Raw genomic sequence first — 20,945 nt, 5'->3', positions numbered from 1 at the left:
TCCGAGGAGGTCAATCCCAACACGCTGGAAAGGCGTTTCGGCTGGTGCAATTGGTACAAGTCGGCCAGGTGGTTTCTGAGGAACTGCCTTTCTGCTCTGGCACTCTCGACAGTGTCACATAGTGACGGACACTCCTAAATCAACCCGGCCAGAAAAATCTCTTGTGGATTCTATCATACGTCTTAATAAATCCTAAATGTCCGGCCTCAGGTGTGTTTTGGAATTCCTGTAGAACATCTAAGCGCATGTGTTTAGGAATCACTGGTAGCCACCTCTTTCCAAACGGATCAAAGTTTTTCTTGCAAAGTAATCCATTAACTACCTTAAATTGTCCTTTACATCCTCTGACCGATTAATGTAAGCATAATTTGATAATCTTGGCCGGCCGGAGTGGCCGAGCGGTCCTAGGCGCTGCAGTCTGGAACTGCGAGACCGCTACGGTCGCAGATTCGAATCCTGCCTAGGGCATGGATGTGTGTGATGTACTTAGGTTAGTTAGGTATAAGTAGTTCTAAGTTCTAGGGGACTGATGAACTCAGATGTCAAGTCCCATAGTGCTCAGAGCCATTTGAACAATTTTTTTGAGAATCTTGGCGTCCCTCTTCTGCTTTAGCAGAGAGATCCTGCAGTGCAGCGAGACATTCACTATTTTCATCAAAGTCTTGATGGTCTTGACAGACAATGGGCATCTTGGTGTTTTCTTCCACTTTTGTACACTACGGCAATGTCATACTCTTGACATAGTGCCCGCCTGGCGAGTCGTCCTGTTGGATCCCTAAGACCTGACAACCAACAAAGAGAATGATGGTCTGTAACAACTGCGAATGTCCTTTCATAGAGACACTATCGAAATTTGCACATGGCCCAGATCACAGCAAGACATTTTCTTTCTGTAGTTGTGTACTTTCTCTCGGCTTTTGTAAGTGCCCTAGAAGCATAGGCTATAATCTTCTCTTTTGCATCCAAAATTTGGACCAGAACAGCACAGATCCCACACCCGCCGGCATCTGTGTGTAGTTCTGAAGGTGCTCTCTCATCACACAGACCAAGCACAGGGCTTTTCGCAGCACTTCGAAAGAACCTGGTTGAGCACCACCCCAGATAAATTTAGCGTCAGCTTTTATCAACTCTTGCAGTGGCCTGTATTTGAAACAAAAGTCTTTGATAAAACGACGGTAATAAGAACATAATCCGAGGAAGTTTTTCACATGTCTAATACTGTTTGGAATAGGAAATTCCGTTATAGATCTCACCTTTTCTGGGTCTGCCCGCACATGTTCGTTTGACACAAGGTGTCCTAGTATTTTGATTTCATTTGCTCCAAAGAGACACTTTCTTGGATTAAGATTCAATCCGCCTTGCTGGAGACACTTACGAACGACCGTCAGTCTTTTTATATGTTCATCAAATGTCTCTGAGAACAGTATAATGTAATCTAGAAAACAAAGACACATCGTCCACTTCAGGTGCCTTAGAAGACTATCCATCATCCTTTCGAAAGTTGCTGGTGCATTACACAAACCAAATGGCATTACGTGAAACTCATACAGGCCCTCATAGGTGATGATTGCAGTCTTCTCACGATCTGCCTCATCTGCTTCGATTTGCCAGCGTCCTTCTTCCTGACGAGGACCACTGGTGATGACCATGGGCTCTGCGAATTATTCGACGTTCCGTTGCTGACACACGGTATGCTCTCTGGCTTAGTGGCTGATTGGTCTCCATTGCTAATCCGGTGCTTCACCGTCAATTTGTCTTATTTGCTCTTCACCTGTGGATTGAAGCATTCAGAGAGTTCTGCTGTTCCTTATTGAGATTTGGTGATAGTCGACCTAGAAGATCTTATCTCGTTGTGGTAACGCTAATTTCACCCACAGACTCGGCATGGGAGGTTTCTATGATGCTCAGCTGTTCATCAATTAACGGCTCCGCGTTTGCTACGCACGTGCGTCTTGGAAGGATCTGTGGTTCTCAGCGACAGTTAACTATCCACAATTCGCCGAATCCGTTCTTAAACGAGACGACAGAGGCTGGGATGACCAAGTTATTCTCCAGTGGTATGCTCCTCTTTCTTTCCACTGCAAGATCCATGGGTTGATTCATGGCATGACAGGTGACAGCTACCTTTCTAGTGCTGACCGCGGAAATGATCACTTCAACCAGCACACATAGTCCTCACACACCAGGATGCGCATCTTCCTGCCCACAGTATCTCATCTCGTCTAGCATAATCTTCGAGTGACCGCAATCTATAATTGACTGAGAAGCTTTCAGAAAGTCCAATCGGAGAATGACGTCATGACTACACTCTTGTAAGATGATTAATTCTAACAACTGTGTATGGCCACTTATACCCACACGAATGGTACATCTTCCTGTAAGTTTTACGTGTTTCCCATTAGCCAACTTCAGCAGAGATGTTTTGCTGTCGACGAATACGTTTTTCTGCAACTGGTGGCGGTACTTCTCCGAAATGACTGAATATGATGCTCCAGAGTCCACACGAGCTTGGGCTGGTCGGCCACCCATGTGAATATCGACGTAGTTTCCTATCATTTTTGTAGTTATCGACGGCGGAGGATTTTTCTCTTCGGCGGCCTCACCACCAAGGAAGGTCGCACCCCTTAGTTTTCCAAGTTTTGGCGGCTAGGTGATCGGCTGGAGCATCTAAACAGCGATGGAGACCTTGATGGGCGTGTTGGGGAGCGTCCTCTCCAGCGGCTAGCTTGCGGCGAAGGTGACCTACGTCGTCCTGCACCCATATCTTTTTGTTCATCTTCGTCGTCCCGGAGTTGGCGTTGGGTAAGTTCAGTCTGCTGTTTTCTAGCGCGGGCGTCGTCAAATATTCGCCACATTTCTCGACAATAGCGGACCATATGTCCCGGTTGTCCACAGTGGAAACATACTGGTTGGTAATCCGTGGTCCTCCTGACGTCAGTTTTCCTTGGTGCCCAAACAGGTTCCTCATGCGGCTTGCAGCGACTTAACTTCACCCGGGTCTCGACTTTTTCACCTTTTTAAAGGGAAATGAAGGACGAGAGATTGGGTTCAATGTCTGTTCCACTTCTTCCCTTACGACCTCTTGAAACGTCTCGGTTTATTGCTCGCCGTGCAATCCAAGTGCCTTCTGAACTTCCTCTTTCATTATCTGACGAAGAACACTTGTGAAATCAGTTGCTTTCTCCATCACAGACATCGATACAACGTTTGGAATCCGTTCAAGCTTCTTGCGTGTAATTCTTTTTTGGTGCATTGTCTCGTTATACTGCAACCATTTTATGAAGTCGTCGGCTGTCGAAACCTCCTTCAGGAGTAGGGCTTGATACAAATCCTAACTGAAATGCCTGGGCTACCAGGACGAGCGGATTAGGTTGTGGAAAGAAGCCAAAATAACTTTCTATCCGTTGCACTCAACATACAAACTATATTTATCAACACACAATATTACAATAAGGATGCAAAACACTCCCAACTTTAATCGACCTCCTTTGATTAACTTTAGATCGGCTGAAAACCACACTCAAAATTCAAAACGCAAGGCCTAAGCAAGAAATTGAAATTCAAGGTTCTTCTGGAGGGTTCACCCAAAAATATTTTCAAAATCCGCAATCTAATCAGGCTGAAGGCCTTAGCAATTTAATTTTAACGGAACTTGGCTGGAGGCCGCATATTAAGCAATAGAAAGAGTTACAATCGAAAGGTAGAAGGCCATATCTTAAAATATTTCACGCGAAATTCGGCTGAAGGCCCATACCAAAGCATAACAATCTTATGCCTTAAGGGCATTACAAGAAGATTAATTTAAGAGATATTGAAACTCGGCTGAAGGCCACACATCAGAAAATACTTTAACGGCTTAAGCCCTAGAAAGAAGAGATTCAATTTTAAAAGGCAGAAGGCCGTATCTTAAAACATTTTATATAAAATTCGGTTAAAGTCCACTATAAAGAATAACAATCTCATGCCTTAAGGGCAAGACAAGAACATAAATTTAATAGGTCTTGATACTCGGCTGAAGGCCACAAATCAACCAAATAGTGTAAACTCGAAGTGGGAAATTACTGTGTAGCACACAAGGAACGGTGCTCAGAAGTTCCCAAGTGTCGACCTGGGGTTGAAACACTAACGCCCGTTTAGGTGAGACAGGCAGCCTGTCCAACGACTTCTTAATCTGAAGGCAGCCCAACCGACCGACCAATCAACAAGATCAGTTCCGCTCCACGCAACCAGCAAAATGACCACAGGATTTCAATACAGCGACACACAGAGTATTGGCGCCCACAACAACCAACAACACCTCAGCTGTCGAGCTACACGCCGCGCTGGACAGAAACAACACGACAAGGAAAATACACTGCCGAAAATTATGTCAACGACCAGGGCAGGTAATCGGAGCGTCAACGGCCACAAGGCAGAGCATACCGCAGGTCGACTTCAATAATGGGAAATAAATTAAGTAAAACACCACAGGATGACAGCTGGAATCTTAGCCGACTTGAATACACACACGTCGCTGCTCGTGGCAATGTCTCAAAAAGCGACAACGAGGATCAAACGAAGAAATGTAAACAGTTGAGCTTTGATAGTAGGTTAAGTGAGGACTCAACTTTCATGTCCAAGATCGGTGGGCGACGAACTTCGTAGCACTCGTAAGCAGCACCCCACACTGCAATCGCGCGTGCACCCCGCCAGCGGCTCCGGCCAAAGTAAGAGCGGTGGAGACCTCCTTGCTGCTCCACGCCAACCCACCGACTGCCCAGGCCCGGAAACTGTGAAAGGGCCAAATATACGTCGGCCGATGAGACGACCAACCGAACGACCAACCAACAGCCGTCCCGCTCCAATCTCCCTCAGTCGGACAGTTCATGTGTGTCGCCAGCGGTCGGCGAGCACTGGCGCTCAGTCAAATGGTTCAAATGGTTCTGAGCACTATGGGACTTAACATCTACGGTCATTATTCCCATAGAACTAGTTAAACCTAACTAACCTAAGGACATCACACACACATCCATGCTTGAGGCAGGATTCGGACCTGCGACCGTAGCGGTCACGCGGTTCCAGACTGAAGCGCATAGAACCGCCCGGCCACACGGGCCGGCGGCGCTCAGTCCCCGACTTCATGCTGCTGTGTCCCGACTGCACTGCTGGTCCGTCTCTAACTGAATGCCAGACACACGCCGACCCTGAAATACTATCGGTCGCTCCACAGATGGTACCACACTGCACTTATCGACTTATCGATACGCGCTGCTGCTGCCGCTCACGGGCAAGTAAGGCAGGAAGGTAGTGACGCCAGCAAATGGAATAAGAAAAAGTAATAGAAGATGACAAAACAATAAATGGCATGAACACGAGCCGTGCGCGGCTGAACAACCTTATCTTCCTCCTTCGTTCTAGGATCCACTATTTTACACAGCTCCAAGACGTCTTGAATGTAGGATGCTGCAGTTTCTCCTGGACACTGTGCCCTGTACTTTAGTTTATCTTCAGCCTTGCACTTCTGTCGATATGTGTCGCCGAAATTCTCGCGCTGTTGCGCCTGGAATACTTCACAGCTTATGAACTTCTCATCGTTGTTCTCATACCATTGCTTGGCAGAGCCCTCCAAGTAGAAAAATACGTTAGCCAAACACACTGTGTCATCCCATTTGTTATATTTGGCTATAGGCTCATATATCTTCAGTCCCTTGTTTGGATCTTGGCCATCGTCACCAGAGTACCTGGAAGGATGTCTCATATGGTGGCTCACAGCAACTATCATCGTAACGTCCTCTTCTTCTTCTGTCTCCGATAGGTTGCGATCTGTTGAACATGGCTGGAACTCGGGTTTCTCGCCACGTAAACGGCGGCTCTTTAGTGGCGTGATGGGAGCCACTGTGTCGTCGATAATGTGCGCTATCACAATACTCGGCGCCTCCACCAGAATAATGTCACGCAGAAGATGGTGTAATTAGATGAATGACGAACACTAACTTCTCTTAATGAAGGTTTATTCAGCATTTGCACATACAAGAGCGCGGAGGGAACTGTGTCCGGCTACAACACATAAAGTATATATACAGATACAGAACTTTCCAGTAAAATGATTCTCGACATTTGTGGATACTCGTAGAATGTACTCGAACCGAATACAGGAATAAAAGTTTTGAAGTTTAGGTGAGTTTTGAACTCCCGACTGTCTATTCAATAGTTTAGTAGCATAACCACTTCATCACGATGTTACTCAGCTTCTGATGCGACAATATAGATATAGTACTTAACGCATTCACAAACAATACACAACAGAACATTCAAAATCTTTCGAGGTTAATTCTACGAAAGTGACAACTCTTAGCTAACCTGCCATTCCAGAGAGTCTGTTTTGCGTAGCAGGTCAAACGATTGTATGTTTTAAAATTGTATTGTGCAGTACAGAGCATTAAAACGTAACACATTCCACTCGTTTTTTGGCGATCCTCTCACGGAGGAAGAAGACTGCTCAAATAAGAATGAGCCTGGTATGAACGGCTTTACAGAAAGTAATAGTGTGTACCTAAAACTAACAACAGAGGAAGCTTTACACACACAACAAGCTACAGCGTGAATATAAACCTGTTTGTATTTTTATTTCCCATACGTAACTATTTACGGGAAGACACTTCCGCAAACAACACAAACCAGCCCCCCCCCCCCTGTCTCTCTCTCTCTCTTTCTCTCTCTCTCTCTCTCTCTCTCTCTCTCTCTCTCTCTGTTTCTCTCCCCACCCCTCCGCCCCTCCCTCACACGCGCACACACACATACACACACACACACACACACACACACACACACACACACACACCTATTGCTTTTCCCTACCATGCACACACAAACTAATATTCAAATTGATTTCACACAAGGCAAAAGCAACATGATGTAAAGGTGAAGAGCAGCAGTCGTATAACACCTCTCTTTGACTACTTTTTCCATTCCGTATATTTCACAGACGGAGGAAACAAGTTACCTGCGAACGTATGGTGGAAACATATCAACCGACACAACGAGGAAGCACTATGTAGTAATGGAGATTAACTTAGTATGAAACCTACTGTCACTGTAGAATATAACATTGGCATAAATCACAGAGCTAGATTAAATAAAGTGATTTTTTCTCCTTACTTTACACATGACATGACGTCTGCCATACAATGTGCATAGTGTTATCTTGTTACATACAAGTCAAATTCAGTCTTAAATTATTAAAACCCGTACCATACTTTTACACGAATGAAATGAGGCCAACTGAAGAGAGCATATTAGTGCCTAAAGGAAGCTGGGAAAGAAAATTAAAAACCAATAGCAGCTGTTTCACGATGCGGTGTTATATATAATTTTTTTACTTCTCACAATGGGAGAAATCGGTAACACATCACAATATAGTAAGATGATGGTGGGAATCTGGTTCCATATCGTTCGCTTAATGGATATCAAATAGTTTAATATCGACGTTCAGATCATATTGCCTCCACTGATATGCTGCTTGCTAAAACACATGAATATTTTTAAAAGATGCAACAATGGATCTTGATGGCACTGGAAAATCTTGATGGCACTGCAAAAGTTTAAACAGTGAAATCAACGATTTTTAGTTTTCTATGGGAGTACAATGGTGGGAGAACTTTATACCACATGCAACGAAGTCCGCCCCCGGTAGCTGAGTGGTCAGCGCGACATAATGTCAATCCTAAGGGCCTGGGTTCGATTCCCGACTCAGGGACTGGGTGTTGTGTTGCCCTAATGATCATCATTTCATCTCCATGGACGCCCAAGTCGCCGAACTGGTGTCAACCTGAAAGACTTGCACCCGGCGAACGGTCTACCCGAAGGGAGGCCCTAGTCACACGACATTAACATGTGTACAATAAAAATAAATTTCGTCTGAATTTGAGACGGTCAAGAAATTTCTTGTTTTTCTCTTAAGTGTACGCTTGTAGCCAATCAGGATTCGCAGGAGTGTAAATAGGCTTTTCGGTGTCCTCCAAAGTCGCTAACTTTGTCAACAACATAAACTATCTAATGATGCAACATGTTTCGACATATAAACCTCATCTTAAGGTTACAACAGCAAGATAAAAACTTTTAACAGAACTACATGTAGATACTGAAGTTATTCTATACCGTGCTTCATGTGATATGCTCATCCTTGTTCACGCGAAATGGCTGTCTTTTTTTTGGGTGTTCACTTATCTTCATAGCAATGATGGCAACTGAACACGCCAAAAGAAGACAGCCATTTCATATGAACAAAGCTGACCACTACATATGAAAAGACTGTACAGATTAAATTTAACATCTGTCTGTACCTTTGTTAAATATTGTTGTATTGCCTTTGTGCACTGAGACTGAGGTTTACACTTCAAAACTTGTGGAAACATTAAATAATTTAGGTAACTAACAAATTTGGGAATCGAAACGGAGTCTGAGAAACTTTTTCACATTTTGAAACTAATGATCGTTTAACAGTTAGTGTGACTTCACTGCAGTTCTTTAAAATTACGAGACTCTAAATGACTGAAAAATCATACCATCTAACTAATTCATGAATAAGCCACACTTAATTAAACGTTGTCTCTGAAGCAAGAGAAAGGGACGACCATCAGAAATATTTCTGCTCCAGAAAACAGATCAATCAACAAATAGGCGAACCGGAATCACAATTCATCCAGACAATAATGCATTTTCACGCACGTTCTTTAGTCGATGGTACCGCCGTTCCTCTAGCGGTATTGATGTCGTACAAAGAGTAATCACATTTGTTGAAGTACGTCAAAGTCTTCGTCATAGAAATTTTGACACCACTATTTTCCTGGCCTGTACGTTCATTTGATATCTACCTTATCAAACATGTAACAGATGTGGCAGTTCTACATCTACATCGTTACTCTGTAATTCAAAATCAAGTGCCTGGCAGAGCTATTGACGGGCCACCTTCAATCGTCCCACTCTCGAACATAGGCGGGGAAAACGAACTCTTAATGTGAGTTCTGAGTTCTCTGATTTGATTATGATGGTCATTCCACCCTACGTAGGTGGACGCCAACAAAATATTTTCACGCTCTGAGGAGAATGCTGGTGAACGAAGTTCCATGAAAGAGCCTGCCGCAACGAGAAACGTCTTTGTTTTAAAGATTCACTTTTCATATCGGTCGTGTTCACTCCCCTATTTCCCGATAGTAGAAAACGAGGTGCCCTTCTTTGAACTTTTTCGGTGTCCTCTGTCGATTCTATCCGGTGCTGTCCCCACACCACACCTCTCGCCAGCCGTAGTGGCCGAGCGGTTCTAGGCGCTACAGTCTGAAACCGCGCTACCGCTATGGTCGCAGGTTCGAATTCTGCCTCGGGCATGGATGTGTGTGATGTCCTTAGGTTGGTTAGGTTTAAGTAGCTCTAAGTCCTAGGGACTGATGACCTCAGAAGTTAAGTCCCATTGTGCTCAGAGCCATTTGAAACACACCGCTTAGCAGTACTCCCGGAGGGGACGTACAGTCGAAATGTAGGCCGCCCCTTTAATAGATCGGCATGATTTTCTCAGTGCTAGTAGTTTTTCGTTTACTTTACCCATAACATTAGCTAAGTGATCGTTACAACTTAAGTTATTCGTAATTGTAATCCATAAGTATGTAGTTGCATTTACAGCCTTTAGATTTGTGTGATTTACCGTGTATCGCACCATATAGTTTGTAATTTGTATTGATCATCTGATGACTTTATAAGGTGGTAAACGACAGCATCATTGACAAACAATTTAAGAGTCAATGGTGAACCGTCTTTTTGATGGTACGTAAAGCTCTAATTTTCCTTTAAGACTCGTTACACTTTTTCCACCAACAATTAATGATGCCCAGAGTACAAATACAGTACCAGTTGGAATAAGTTGGTTGGTTGGTTTGGGGAAGGAGACCAGACAGCGAGGTCATCGGTCTCATCGGATTAGGGAAGGACGGGGAAGGAAGTCGGCTGTGCCCTTTGAAAGGAACCATCCCGGCATTTGCCTGGAGCCATTTAGGGAAATCACGGAAAACCTAAATCAGGATGGCCGGACGCGGGATTGAACCGTCGTCCTCCCGAATGCGAGTCCAGTGTCTAACCACTGCGCCACCATTGCTCGGTTTGGATTAAGTGATACACGACATTGATCTGAAAGTCTTAATGAACAGTGTACACGTAATACTTTGGTACCGACACATCGATAGCTGACACAATATCGCCGAATGTTTGGCTGATGTGATAGCATGCATGTTAGACTTCACTGCTTGTTTTCCGAACTTTATACTTGTTGTAACGGTTCAGCTACATTTAAAAAAAAAATATTTTCACTTCAGTGCTATCATATATGCCGTACTACTCTTGTAGGGTGCGACAGTGGACTGCTTCGAAACTTACGCAGCAAGGAAAGATGATGGGGGGGCGAGCCTTACTAATATCAGAGAAGAAGACTGTCATTGACGGAAATCACAAGAGGCAAATTCAACCAGAAACTTTTAATGTTGTTACATAAACTGTTATACTATTACTATGTTACTACGCTACTGGCCAATAACATTGCTACACCAAGAAGAAATGCAGAAGATAAACGGGTATACATTGGACAAATATGTTATACTAGAACTGACATGTGATTACATTTTCACGCCATTTGGGTACATAGATCCTGATTTCTCTGCCTCGTGATGACTGGGTATTGTGTGATGTTCTTAGGTTAGTTAGGTTTCAGTAGTTCTAAGTTCTAGGGGACTGATGACCATAGATGTTAGGCCCCATAGTGCTCAGAGTCATTTGAACCATAGATCCTGAGAAATCAGTACCCAGAACAACCACCTCTGGCCGTAATAACGGCCTTGATACGCCTGGGCATTGAGTCAAACAGAGCTTGGATGGCGCGTACAGATACAGCTGCCCATGCAGCTTCGACGCGACACCACAGTTTATCAAGAGTAGTGACTGGCGTATTGTGACGAGCCAGTTGCTCGGCTACTACTGACCAGATGCTTTCAATTGGTGAGAGATCTGGAGAATGTGCTCGCCAGGGCAGCAGTCGAACAGTTTCTGTATCCACAAAGACCCGTACTGGACCTGCAATAGCGGTCGTGCATTATCCTGCTGAAATGTAGGGTTTCGCAGGTATCGAATTAAGGGTAGAGCCACGGGTCGTAATACATCTGAAATGTAACGTCCACTGCCAAAGTGCCGTCGAAGCGAACAAGAGGTGACCGAGACGTGTAACCAATGGCACGCCATAGCATCACAGCCGGGTGATACGCCAGTATGGCGATGACGAACACACGCTTCCTAAGTGCGTTCACCGCGATGTCGCCAAACACGGATGCGACCATCAAGATGCTGTAAACTGAACCTGGATTCATCCGAAAAAATTACGTTTTGCCATTCGTGCACCCGGGTTCGTCGTTGGGTACACTCCTGTCTGTGATGCAGCGTCAAGGGTAGCCGCAGCCACGGTCTCCTAGCTGATAATCCATGCTGCTGCAAACGTCGTCGAACTGTTCGTGCAGATGGTTTTTGTCTTGTAAACGTCCCCATCTGTTGACTCAGGGATCGAGACGTGGCTGCACGGGCCGTTACAGCCATGCGGATAAGATGCCTGTCATCTCGAGTGCTAGTGATACGACGCCGTTGGGATCCAGCACGGCGTTCAGTGTTACCCTCCTGAACCCTCCGATTCCATATTCTGCTAACAGTCATTGGATCTCGACCAACGCGTGCAGCAATGTCGCGATACGATAAACGGCAATTGCGATAGGCTACAATCCGACATTTATGAAAGTCGGAAACATGATGGTACGCATTTCCCTCCTTACACGAAGCATCACAACAACTTTTCACCAGGCAACGCCGGTCAACTGCTGTTTGTGTATGAGAAATCGGTTGGAAACTTTCCTCATGTCAGCACGTTGTAGGTGTCGCCACCGGCGTCAACCTTGTGTGAATGTTCTGAAAAGCTAATCAATTGCATATCACAGCATCATCTTCCTGTCTGTTAAATTTCGTGTCTGTAGCACGTCATCTTCATGGTGTAGCAATTATAATGGCCAGCAATGTAAATGAGATTATACCGTCTTATTTTAGACAAAGAAAGTCAATACAATTTTTTGTACTATTCTGAAACTATGAGCGGATGCATATTAGTAAGGTAAAAAAGAAGGCTGAAAGACATCCTAAAAAGGTGTATCTTGACGGGGGCTACCAGGGGCGGAATAGATGTGAAAATGGATCACTGAGATATCAGAGTCAACTGGCTACCTAGAACACGGTTCTTCTAGTCAAAATGAATTTGTTTTGAATTTGCAGGTGTTATAAAACTAAATCTCACACAGTACACACTGAGATGAAGATCGGTACATCTACAACTACATTTATACTCCGCAAGCCACCCAACGGTGTGTGGCGGAGGGCACTTTACGTGTCACTGTGATTACCTCAATTTCCTGTTTCAGTTGCGTATGGTTCGCGGGAAGGACGACTGCCGGAAAGCCTCCGTGCGCGCTCGAATCTCTCTAGTTTTACATTCGTGATCTCCACGGGAGGTATAAGTAGGGGGAAGCAATAAATTCTATACCTCATCCAGAAACGCACCCTCTCGAAACCTGGACAGCAAGCTACACCGCGACGCAGAGCTCCTCTCTTGCAGGGTCTGCTATTTGAGTTTGCTAAACATCTCCGTAACGCTATCACGCTTACCAAATAACCCTGTGACGAAACGCGCCGCTCTTCTTTGGATCTTCTCTACCTCCCCCGTCAACCCGATCTGGTATGGATCCCACACTGATGAGCAATACTCAAGTATAAGTCGAACGAGTGTTTTGTAAGCCACCTCCTTTGTCGATGGACTACATTTCCTAAGGACTCTCCCAATGAATCTCAACCTGGTACCCGCATTACCAACAATTAATTTTATATGATCATTCCACTTCAAATCGTTCCGCACGCACACTCCCAGATATTATAGAGAAGTAACTGCTACAAGTGTTTGTTCCGCTATCATATAATCATACAATAAAGGATCCTTCTTTCAATGTATTCGCAATACATTACGTTTGTCTATGTTAAGGGTCAGTTGCCACTCCCTGCACCAAGTGCCTATCCCGCTGCAGATCTTCCTGCATTTCGGTGCAATTTTCTAATGCTGTAACTTCTCTGTATACTACAGCATCATCAGCGAAAAGCCACATGGAACTTCCGACACTATCTACTAGGTCATTTATATATATTGTGAAAAGCAATGGTCCCATAACACTCCCCTGTGGCACGCCAGAGGTTATATTAACGTCTGTAGACGTCTCTCCATTGAGAACAACATGCTGTGTTCTGTTTGCTAAAAACTCTTCAATCCAGCCATAAAGCTGGTCTGATATTCCGTAGGATCTTACTTTGTTTATCTGGCGACAGTGCGGAACTGTATCGAACGCCTTCATGAAGTCAAGGAAAATGGCATATATCTGGGAGCCTGTATCTAATATTTTCTGGGTCTCATGAACAAATATAGCGAGTTGGGTCTCACACGATCGCTGTTTCCGGAATCTACGTTGATTCCTACAGAGTACATTCTGGGTTCCCAGAAACGACATGATACGCGAGCAAAAAACATGTTCTAAAATTCTACAACAAATCGACGTCAGAGATATAGGTCTATAGTTTTGCGCATCTGCTCAGTGACCCTTCTTGAAGACTGGGACTACCTGTGCTCTTTTCCAATCATTTGGAACCTTCCGTTCCTCTAGAGACTTGCGGTACACGGCTGTTAGAAGGAGGGCAAGTTCTTTCGCGTACTCTGTGTAGAATCGAATTGGTATCCCGTCAGGTCCAATGGAGTTTTCTCTGTTGAGTGATTTCAGTTGCTTTTCTATTCCTTGGACAGTTATTTCGATGCCAGCCATTTTTCCGTTTGTGCGAGGATTTAGAGAAGGAACTGCAGTGCGGTCTTCCTCTGTGAAACAGCTTTGGAAAAAGGTGTTTAGTATTTCAGCTTTACGCGTGTCATCCTCTGTTTCAATGCCATCATCATCCCGGAGTGTCTGGATATGATGTTTCGAGCCACTTACTGATTTAACGTAAGACCAGAACTTCCTAGGATTTTCTGTCAAGTCGGTACATAGAATTTTACTTTCGAATTCACTGAACGCTTCACGCATAGCCCTCCATACGCCAACTTTGACATCGTTTAGCTTCTGTTTGTCTGAGAGGTTTTGGCTGCGTTTAAACTTGCACTGAAGCTCTCATTGCTTTCGCAGTAGTTTCCTATCTTTGTTGTTGAACCAAGGTGGGTTTTTCCCGTCCCTCACAGTTTTACTCGTCACGTGCCTGTCTAAAACGCATTTTACGATTGTCTTGAACTTTTTCCATAAACACTCAACATTGTCAGTCTCGGAACAGATATTTTCGTTTTGATCTGTAAGGTAGTCTTATGAAACGTCTCCTTTCGAAAAATTATATACGACTGTGCTTAAACTGACACACAATGTTTATAGCGCAACGCAATCTGACTTTCAAAAATCCCTACAAAAAAATGGCCCTGACTAACATTAACCTATGCGTTTCACAAATCGCTTACCTTACATAAATCTTGGTTACTCGAACTACTGCAATACAGCGAGCGCCACTGCTGCCAGCTAAATAAAAGATTCAAACTACGGAAGGCACTACCTACTGATAGGCGTAGTTAGCAAATGAAAGATTTTAATAGAGAACAAACAATGTATTTACCTCAATAGTGTTCAAAAGTCATAACGTACAAAGCAGTTCATAATATCCAGTATTACAAATTTGAAAACTCCGCCATTTCTCTCCCCACATCCACCACTGCTGGCGGCTCACCTCTAACTGCGCAACGCTACGCGCTGTTCACATCCAGCTGCCGCTGCCCAACACTGCAATGGCAGACAACAATGCAAACTAGCCACAGACTGCACACAGCACAGCCAGTGATTTTCATACAGAGCGCTACGTAACGTTGCCAATAAGAAAACATAAACAGCCTATTTACATAGCCCCCATGCTCCCCACAAAAAATTTTACAAATTGTTTTGGGCACTGGCCAATAACGATTTGACAAAATTTTTCATAATTAAAATAACAAAGAAATCAAATGAACACACTTATTGATACAATGTTGGTCAAAAGCTAAAATTTTCTCACAGTCGATTAAGACAGTCCTGATCATTCATCACAGTAAAACTGAAGTTTCTTTTCTCAAAGTCTGAGCAGTAAAAGACAATGCACACGGAAGTAGTGGATTTCCATGCAGTCTTGAAGAAGTAATGTTGTCCTTCCAACGGAAAGACAGTGCTGACTCTTGACATGCTGACGGATAGTGCACTAAGTATAATGTCACTCGATGCTCTGTCCCCCTACCTCACGTACTAAACATCTGAGTGTCGCAGTATATATCTGGTAAATTGAAATCTCCATCCAACACTATAACGTGCTGAGCCGCTACTTCGTTTTGACCCGCAGGAAACACTCTTTATGTGACAGTATAAGCCACCTCTTTGGCTAGGGCTATGTTGTGCTAAACGAGCCTTTGATATGCACCGAGTACCCGCACTCGATATGCAAATCGTCCCACTAGAATGCAAATGCATGGTAATGTCGTAAACGCAAGGAAACAGAAGAAAAGGATGATGCTGACATATGAACTATAGCGGGGAGTCTTACAAGAAAATGATAGTAAGTATGAGAGCCGCATTGGAGACAGATGCCTACTGGAACGAAATAGGTGTTCACACACTTTATAACCTATTGAGAACTGAGTTTAATGGAGATTATCGCCGGACGTACACCAGTAAACATATTAGCTTTCTTAAAGGAAACGCGTGTAAGGCCAGAGTTAATGGATACGAGTACGATAATCTGTTAGGGTGAGCAGTGTAGGTCAAAAAGGAAAGGAAATTTCTCAGGTAACTCAGCTGCACACAGAGTGTAATCGGGTTTAATCGCAGGGTCGCTCTGATCGTGATATTTGCCACAGTTTTGTAAAAAAAAATGAAATGAGTGTACGACATCGTTTGCCGGGAGGCTCCAGGTGGGGACGTTCGACCGCCAAGTGCAAGTCTTATTTCAGTCGATGCCACATTGGGCGACTTGCGCGCCGGTGATGAAGATGAAATGATGATGAGAACAACACAACACCCAGTCCCCGAACGGAGAAAATCTACAACCCGGCCGGGAATAGATCCCGGGCCCGCTTGCACTGGAGGCGAGCACGTTACCACACAGCTAAGCAGGCGGACACAATCTGGTGATAGTAGTGGATAAGAATGCGAGGAAGCCCAACAACAAAGCCACGGCCAAAACGAGTGACCGATTAATATCAAGTAATATCAGAGCTTGCGTAATCCCTGAAGATAGTCGCTCGCTCACCACATTGCTATGTAAACTGTAAAGTTAAAGAGTGCAGAGGTGAAAGGCAATGGCAGGGAGTGATGCTCTGCCAAGTTTGCGTCCCTTCAGCCACTGTGTACAAAAAAATCTCACTCTATTCGCTCTAAACACTTGTTCTCTATACCCGTACCCTCCTAAATTAATCAAAATTGGTGGTATATCAACCCAACCGAAGGTCTCAGACGCTGGCTACGTAAATTCTCGTGTAAAAATTGGTGCGATCATTATGCCAAGCAGTCGGATCATTTTCGGGAATCTGCGATTGCCAACGAATGGTAAGCCACCGTTCCCATAGTTTACAAGTGCCGATCAATCGCCACTCCCTTCCTTTCCCTTCACTACTCAACGTGGACTTTGTTATTAACAGTGCCCACACGCGAGACGTCGGCAATATGAAAAGTTCGTCGAAATGGCGGAGTTTCCTCTCTCACGCTACGGATCTTATCTTTCCAAGGTGCACTGAGTCAGTCGTACACATTCGCCGCCTGCCGACTAGTCACCCCTGCCTAATAAGTGGGTGGTCAATAGCAGATTTGAGATTCTCTATTGAAAATATAGTGGGGTCGCCAAGGTGCGGGGCATGGCTGGCATACCATAATGGCCCGGGGCCGTCAGATCGAAGAAGTGCTAACCATCTTTAACAGAGAAACATCAAACTCACATGGAGGACTATGGCGGAACGATCCCTGGCCCTCACCTGCACATATCTTTGAGACTTAAGCCCTACATTACGTATACATTACTTTATAGAAAACAAAAACTGCGTATCTTATTACTGTTTCTACACATTTAAGCAGTAAGTTGGAGCGCGGGCTGGCTACAGCTCTATGCACTTCAACAGCCATTGCTTGATGAATTTTAGGTTGCAATTTAAGCAGTTCAGGTGGTGGCGAATGTTAGATTGTGTTCTACTTGATAACTTTTTATAGTATTTTAGCTGTAGTGTCTGTCATTCTACGCCGAATGTTTCAGAATAGCTCAGCGTCGTTCGGTACAATTTCTCTAAAATGTTGCTCTTAATTGTGTTACTATCCAAGGGAATTATTAACATTTTTGTTAAATAAGAATCTGTCGATTATGTCAAATGTAATAAACCGTTTCCCTATTTTGTATTTCAATTCAATATAATAGTTTTTTCTGTTTTTCATACTATGCATCCTACAGAGGCCTGCTAGCCGTTATTCTCGACTGACTTCATTATTTTCTTGAAAATATGCGGCCGGCCGCTGTGGCCGAGCGTTTCTAGGCGCTTCAGTCTGGAACTGCGCGATCGCTACGGTCGCAGGTTCGAATCCTGCCTCGAGAATGCAAGTGTGTGAAGTCTTTAGGTCAGTTAGGTTTAAGAAGCTCTAAGTTCTAGGAGACTAACGACCTCAGATGTTAAGTCCCACAGAGCTCAGAGCCATTTTCTTGAAAATATGCGGAAATACGAGACGCAAGGACATAAACTTGTATACAGGATACTTTATTAGACCACCATGCCAATTGTCAACGTAAATAACGAAACTCTCACCTCATAATTCTTGTTCTTATGCAAATACACAAATTAGCAAGAATATTTGGACCACCTGCTTAATAGCAATATGGTCCATCTTCGGAATTCCACACATCAGTGATTCTCCCTCCCAGGGATTCTACAAGTCCTTGCCTTAATACGTTTCCGCCAGCGTACAAGTACAGTTCACATAGATTATGGTCTGGTGATTTGTGAGCTCAGAGAAGGGATCCGACAGTGTGACAGATCAACTCTATACGGTTGACATCAGGTGACAGACGAATTATGTCGCCAACAAAAAAATGTGTGTGAATTCCTAAGGGCCAAAACTGCTACTTAAATTAACTTAAACTAACCTATGCTAAGAACAACACACACACACCCATGCCCGAGGGAGGAGTGGTACCTCCGGCGGGGTGGTGGGGGGGGGGGGGGGGGCGTGTCGCCAACACATCGTGCATTCACTGTCACGCTCCTTAGATCACTGCTCCGCGATTTTAGCTCTGAAACACAAAGAGTTATCCTACTGGAAGATTCCACCGCCGTCAAGGAATAAGTGAAGCACGAAGGGAGCGCAGTTGGTGTACAATAATATTTTACGTTGTCCACAAGTCTCATGCGGGCCAGGCTATTGCCACAGGTTATGGTGGTGCCTTATATGTTGGTATTTATATATTATGAAAAGTTGGAGTTAATGTTATTGGGCCTAATTCATAAGTGGAATACTACACTGCTGGCCACCGTAAATGCAACACCAAGAAAGGCAAGAGGTAGCACAACAAAATTTATTTTGTAGATAACATGTTGACCAAGTATCAAATGATTACGTTTACAGACGTCTGTGACATGTGGTTCCTGCCAGAATCAGTAGCCAGAGGAGCCGCCATTGTTGGAGATCACCGCTGCCACACGTCTCGGCATTGAGTCAAAGAGACGTTGGATGTGTTCCTGGGGTACAGCAGCCCAAGCAGCTACCACACGTTGCCAAAGATCATCTGGTGTGGCAGCTGGGGAAGTAATCTGGGTCACTCGTTGAGCAACCATGGACCACATGTTTTCTATCGGCGAAAGATCCGGAGAGCGAGCTGGCCAGGGAAGCAATTCAATCTGGTTATTGACGAAGAACCTTTGGACAATGCGTGCCACGTGTGGTCGCGCATTATCCTGTTGAAATATGACTGTGGCCGAGCCCTGAAGGTAAGGAAGGACAACTGGCTCCAGCACCTCGGATATGTAGCGCCGGCTATTTAAAGTACCGGCAATGGGTACTAGAGGCGTGCGAGAGTAATATCCAATACCGCCCCATACCATAATACCCGGTGCAAGACCAGTGTGGCGGTGCATAATGCAGCTGTCCAGCATCCTCTCTCCACGGTGTCTCCACACTCGAATCCGACCATCGTGGTGCTGCAGACAGAAGCGTGCCTCGTCAGTAAAGACAACGTCATTCCATTCTGCCGTCCAAATCCGTCTGTCATCACACCATTGGCGACGGAGACGTCTGTAGTTCTGCGTCAATGGTAGACGAAGCAATGGACGTCTTGCGGACAGACCACTCTGCTGTAAACGGCGTCGAATGGTACGCGCAGACACTGGATGACGCGTTACAGACGCAATGTGCTGTGCTGTGGTTCGGGATGTCACTGAGCGATCCGTCACTGCCATGCGCACAATTTGCCTATCAGCACGTGCAGTGGTGCACCGAGATGAATGCGATCGACCACGTCGGTCCGTCGTACCCTCCAGCATCCAACGGTCACATATCCGCATTACAGTTGTTTGGTTTCGTCCAACACGACTAGCGATTTCTCTGTATGATAATCCACAATCTCGGTAAGCCACTATCCTTCCTCTGTCGAACTCAGATACTTGATCAAAAGATGTTCGCTGTTGTCTACGAGGCATAACTGATCGTCTTGTGAAACAACCACAAGGTAAACACACGTGCCGAACGTACACTCGTCGAAATCGCCAAGCCTTAAATGGCGCTATGAGGTGGCGCCACAGGCGCGCGTGATGTGCGTCTGCGCTGAAATTCTAATCAGTTGCATATCTCATCGCTGCAAACTCATGGTGTAAATTTCACTTGATTCGGATGCTTCCTTCAGGGTGTTGCATTTACGGTGGCCAGCAGTGTATTTTCGTAAGTAGGCTGTGGTATTTCTCGCAGCTAGTTTGCCCAACACGGTGTTTTTATATTAAAAGACACCACCATCTAGCAGACAGCTACCGTTATAAAAACTAGGGGTTCGAAGCGAATGTTGTTTTTGGTTCGAAAGAAGAACCGCTTAAAATCAGGAACGTACATTTTACATTTAATTTTATTTGTCAAATTTGGCGATTACTGAGATATTTATAACGACTTTGGGCCGTTACCATTTAGATCGATGGCCCTCTGCACCAGTTCCCCTATAAAAGTTTGCGTAAAGAATTTAAATTTACCACTGGTACAGATAAACATTAGTAAAACTTTTAAGTAATATTTGGTTATATGTAGGCAACATATTACATGAGACGTTTTCGTGACTCATAACAAAATGGCTTCTTACACTACGAAGAAACAAAAAGGAACAACAAGCGATATGTTTGCACAAAAAACAGATTGCAATTACGTTTGCAGATCATAATGATTGATTACTGAGTCTTTGTTGTTTTTCTGAGTAACGACGTCAGTTTTGATATTTTTGCGAGGTTATTCAATATCATTTCTATCATGTTATGTGGCATACCGCCACAAGGTCTCACGGACGCCCAGGTACATGTGCTACGTAGATTTCTATTGCCATCACCGGGTTGCGTCGATAATGTGTTTCGAGCAATCGTTCGTCTCTATTACGGTTTATCCGGACACGAAAGTCCACTAAGTGTAAGGAGGAAAGTGATTCACCCACCAGGGAAACACGATTCTATTGACCTTCCCTTCAATCTCGATGATGCCGTATCTAATTGAAACATGTAGATTTTGTCCACTGTGGAGACCCATGTTCAGCAGTATGCGTTGAACCGTGTGCTGCGAAACGTTTGTGCCGGCACCACC

The 20,945-nt window shown here is 44.6% G+C and overlaps 1 protein-coding gene across 1 annotated transcript in view; it reads right to left on the bottom strand.

Annotated features, from left to right (window-relative positions):
* The window catches only part of LOC124799161 (odorant receptor 49a-like), an 86,184-nt gene that overhangs the window by 64,095 nt on the left and 1,144 nt on the right, over positions 1–20,945 (bottom strand). The gene's annotated exons all lie outside the window — the stretch shown is intronic.

The sequence above is a fragment of the Schistocerca piceifrons genome, chromosome 5 (genome assembly GCF_021461385.2).
Source record: "Schistocerca piceifrons isolate TAMUIC-IGC-003096 chromosome 5, iqSchPice1.1, whole genome shotgun sequence".
Classification (NCBI taxonomy): Eukaryota; Metazoa; Arthropoda; class Insecta; order Orthoptera; family Acrididae; genus Schistocerca; species Schistocerca piceifrons.
Note: the sequence above shows the minus strand (reverse complement) of the source record. Positions and strands in the feature narration are given on the sequence as shown.